The sequence below is a fragment of the Mus caroli genome, unplaced genomic scaffold, assembly GCF_978045245.1.
Source record: "Mus caroli unplaced genomic scaffold, Mus_caroli_1 scaffold_33, whole genome shotgun sequence".
In the NCBI taxonomy this organism is placed as follows: domain Eukaryota; kingdom Metazoa; phylum Chordata; class Mammalia; order Rodentia; family Muridae; genus Mus; species Mus caroli.
This window is the reverse complement of record NW_028227288.1, coordinates 1,755,834-1,760,833: the sequence shown is the minus strand read 5'-3', so window position 1 is coordinate 1,760,833 and position 5,000 is coordinate 1,755,834.

The window sequence follows — 5,000 nt, the reverse complement described above, 5'->3', positions numbered from 1 at the left end:
CTCTCTAACCCGCTCTCTTCCCCCCCCTCCCCTCTTCCACGGCACGAGACCCAGACCCCCTCGGCATCGGGAGAGCCGGAAACATCGCCCGCACCGGGCGCGGAGCGCGGGGTGGCGGGGGTTGGCGTGAGGGCTGGAGGAAAGAGAAGCGCGACACCGGCGTCGGTCAAACCACGCGGGAGGGAGTGACCGGTAGCACCATCTCCTCCCCGCACCGACGACCACCGACGGGACGGGCGGGCGGGGGACGGCGGGGGCCGAACCGGGAAGGCCACCCGTCGTAGCCCGGCGACACCCGCGTCTAGCCGCCGGCGAGGCGGACACACTCCCGACGCGACACAACGCCAGGGCCTAACTGACCGCGGCGCGAAACCGCGCACCGGCGGATGCGGCAGGGGCTCACGGGCGGGCGGAGGCCGCAGCGGGCCCCCCCAAGCACACAGCAGCGAGGCGCAACGTTGGGGACCCGGGAAGCCCCCCGACCCTCCGGGCGGGGCCGGGAGCCCGCGTAGCCGGCGAGAGAAGACCACGACAACGGGAGGCGAGCGGGCAGGAGGCCGGACAGCGGCCAGCTCCCCGGCGAGAAGCGGAGGCGGAGGACGGACCCACCGTGAACTCGGGCCGCGCCTTTGCGCGAGAGATGGCAGGACGGAGGAGGTGAGGTCGACGAGCGACTTGAACCCCGCGAGAGGGAGGAACGAGGGGAGGGCCGAGAGCCCGCGGAGGAAGACCTGAGACCTCGGTGAGAGGGGGTAGACGTCGACCGGAGCCCCCACCGCCACACCGGAACACGCGCGCGGGGTTAATCCCACCGCCAGGGCACCCACCTCGGCGCCCCGGCAGACCCCAACACGCGCCTTCCCGACGGACGACGGGGCCGGACGGGCCCCCCACAGACGCACCTCGGACAGCAGGCCTCCACACCGGCGGGACAATGACCGCTGCTAGCCTCTTTCCCTTTGCCCTCGCGGGGCAACCTTTTCACCTCGCACGCAGCCCTCTCCAAGACCGCGCAAGGCGCCGGCCACGGCCGCAGGGCCGGGACGCCCTCCAAACCACAGCTTCTCCCGCCCGCCGAGCCGGCTCCCTACCCCTCCGCCCCCCAAGACCCCGCTGACCGCCCGGACGCGTGCGTGCCCGGCCGCCCCCCATGCGGGGGGTCCGGCAGCACGGCCACGGGTCTGCCAGGGGGAGAGGGGGGGAGAGGAAAAAGTACCGGCCGCGGCGAGCAGGGAGGGGGAACGACACAGCAGAACGAGGGCCGACGACGACGGCAAGGGCGGCCGCGGCAGGGCCCCTCCCGGAAGGGGGAAACCTCACAAGGGACCGATTGGCCGCTCGGACAACGGGCCGGACAGGGCACGCGAGGCAAAACCGGCGGGAATCACACTGCACCACTCCCCTGGGCAGTCCCACCACGCCCGCAGCGCCGAGGCGACCCGAAACCTGACGGCCCCCCGGGAGCCCGAGGAGGCGACACCAACACGAGAGAGAGCGATGTCCACGCACCGATGCCGACCGACGAAGACCCACGAGCGGCAGCGGGTCCCCACGTCCGACGACGCGCCGGACGCGGCCAACAGCCGTCCTCCCACAAAACGGCCCGCCCCCGAGAGCGAGATTCAACCAACGCCAGACGCGGACCCTCTCGGCCCCGAGGAGGGGGAAGGAGGGCTCCCGCGATTCCGCCAGCCGTGGGAACGCTGCCACGGGAAGGGGGGACGAGGCGACAGCCACACAGCCCGAGAAGCACACAGCACGCAACACGCGCGGCACAGGCCCGCGTCGCGGGAGCGGCCAAAGTCGTGGACGCGAGCGAGAGGGACGCACGCGACGGAAGGCGCGGGTGAGGCACGGGAAGACGGGCGGGACCCGGGAGCCCACCGTCGCCTCCCCAACACCCCATCCCGCGGCGGCCCCCAGGAGGGGAGGAAGGTACCGCGCACGCGGGGGTGTGCACGGAGCCCTTTCCCCAGCCACCACCACACAACCGGGCCGACCGACCACACGGCCCCGCAACCACGGCAGGACGACCGACAGGCTCTGCCCCGCGTGATCCCTCCCCAAACTCGGAGCGGGGAGGCGCGGGCCGCGGTAGACGAGAGAGCAAACGCTGCGCGCGCAGGAGGTGGTCAGGGGGCGAGCCCTCGAGGGGACCGACCGGGAGAGACCCCTCGAGACCCACACCCTTTCCGGAAGATAGCTAGAGAAGGCAACTTTCTCACTGAGGGCGGGACGGACCCAAAACCCCGACGAGCTCCGGCAACCGAGAGGATACGTGCGACAAGCGCACACACAGGGAAGCGAGAAGACCCACAACGCGGGGGTCCGCGCGGGGGGGTCTGCGGCAACAGGAAGGTTCCCTTCCAAGGGTACTTTGAGCATCCGCGGACAGAGGAGACCCTGCAACCGGTCCCCCCCGAAAGGCCAGGCCCCCCCAAGCTCCCCACAAGGAAGCAAGGAGTTTCACAAAACTTCTCAAAAAGGCCAGCCGCGACCGCTCAGCACCAACCCTACGCGCAAGGTCCGCGAGTGCGCGGGGCTGGGCGCTCACCCGACGAAGGGGGCTGGTTTTTCCTAGCCCCCTCCTCTCTCCTCGACCCCCCTTTCACGGGCTTCCCGGACACGAACGGGAAGGCACAGAGCCAGACAGATAACCGGCAACCGAGAGAGGATGCGTGCGACAAGAGAAGACCCACACGCGGGCATCCGCGCGGGGGGATCTGCGGCAGCAGGAAGGTTCTCTTCCAGGGGTATTTTGAGCATACGCGGACAGAGGAGACCCTGCAACAGGTCCCCCCCGAAAGACAGGCCACTGCCACTCTCCAAGCTCCACACGAGGAGCAAGGAAGCTTCACGAAAGTTTTCAAAAAGGCCAGCCGCGACCGCTCAGCACCATCCCTACGCGCAAGGTCCGCGAGTGCGCGTGGTGGGCGCTCGCCCAACGAAGGGGGCTTCTTTTTTAACCGCCCTTCCTCTAAAATCCTCGACCCCCCTTTCATGGGCTTCTCGGACACAAACGGGAAGGCACACAGCCAGACGGAGCACCGGAGGCACGCCAGGAAACGGGAAGCGCCACCACCAACTCAGAAGCGGGCACCTAGGTGGCAAAACCTGGAACGATCCAGGAGCACCTCTGCAAGAAACAGAACGCGCGTGCACACACCAGACGGGAAGGTTATGCATCGCCACCAGCCAACATTCCCCGGCTCAGGGAAGATGGGCAAGCGATCCACGAGGACCACGCGAACCACTGCGAGAAGTGCGCGCGGGTCAGTGCTCGGGCCGGAGAGCCGCACCCCTGCCTTCCACACACCACCGGAATACGGATAGGGTGGAGAGACGAGGGGCCCGCTGGCAGAACGAGAAGAGCGGCCGCCATTCGCCATGAATGTCCGTCCCTCGCCTGGCGCGGCTTAGGCCCTGGCCCGAAGAGAACTCAGGAGCACCACATCGATCTAAGCAGAGTGAGCGACAACACGCAACCGGGAGAAACAAGCGAGATAGGCATGTCTTACACGCGGGGCAAGACAGTACGGATCCGGGCAGAGACACAACGAAGGTGCTGCCACAAAAAAAAAAAGTGCACTCGGGAGGCACGTGGCAGGAAGACTCAGACACCACAATCAGGAGAGGAGGATTCGGGACTCTCCACCTCCCCCCCCGCCAAAAAAAAAAAAAAAAAATGCACTCGGAAGGCATGTGGCAGGAAGAACCAAGACACCGCAGACAGGAGAGTGGAGGATTCGGGACTCTCCACCTCCCCCCCGCCAAAAAAAAAAAAAAAATGCACTCGGGAGGCATGTGGCAGGAAGAACCAAGACACCGCAGACAGGAGAGTGGAGGATTCGGGACTCTCCACCTCCCCCCCGCCAAAAAAAAAAAAAAAATGCACTCGGGAGGCATGTGGCAGGAAGAACCAAGACACCGCAGACAGGAGAGTGGAGGATTCTGGACTCTCCACCTCCCCCCCCGCCAAAAAAAAAAAAAATGCACTCGGGAGGCATGTGGAAGACGGGGAAACGAAAGACAGTGGAGGTTCGGGACTCCCAGGAAAAAAAAAAAAAAAAACCAGCGGGAGGAACACGAAATACTAGCACGAGACAGCTGGCTGCAACCATTCCACACAGGACACAGGTGTGACAACGACAACGTGGAAATCGGGAAAAACGCCTGAGAACGCAGCAATATCATAGCCCCTGGTTGTCACAAGCTGCCCAGCAAGCGCACACACAAACGGGAAGCAAAAGCACGGAAAGCAGGAAGCATGTCTCGGGCACAGTTTCAGGCACGGCGACAGACCCAAGCCGATATGCAAAGAAAAATAGGCTGGACAAGCAAACAGCCTTGATTGAAAGGGTCTTTTCTCTTTAGTGTCCTTTAGTGTCCTTTAGTGTAAATAGGGAAAGGACAGCGTGTCACTACATATCTCCAGGTCCAATAGGAACAGATAGAATAGATCAAAACCATAAAAATGACAGGGAGGAAGATGACAGCCCACAGAGAACAACTGGAAGTCATACATGGGGGGGTGGCCCAAAAATGTCCCCATGAAGAAAAGAACCGGACGTCAAACGAACAACTGGTCGACCTGACAACCGGGAATACTCAAAATACCGATAGGTAAATGAAACAAAGGCGGGACCATAGCTTTCCCTCGGCTTCAGAAGTAAAGCGCCCCCGGTGACAAAGACAGAGAGGGCTTCTGGAGAAAAAAAAGATCCGACACTCCAGCTGGCCCGGCCACATCGGCTTGTAAGCCGGGCCCCTCGCGTCCTCTCGGACTCAGAAGTACAGTGACACCGGTGACAGGGACAGAGAGGGCTTTTGGAAGGAAAAAAAGATCCCAACCTCCAGCTGGCCGGGCCACATCGGCTTGTAAGCCGGGCCCGTCGCGTCCTCTCGGACTCAGAAGTACAGTGACACCGGTGACAGGGTCACGGAGGGCTTCTGGAGGAAAAAAAGATCCGACACTCCAGCTGGCCGGGCCACATCGGCTT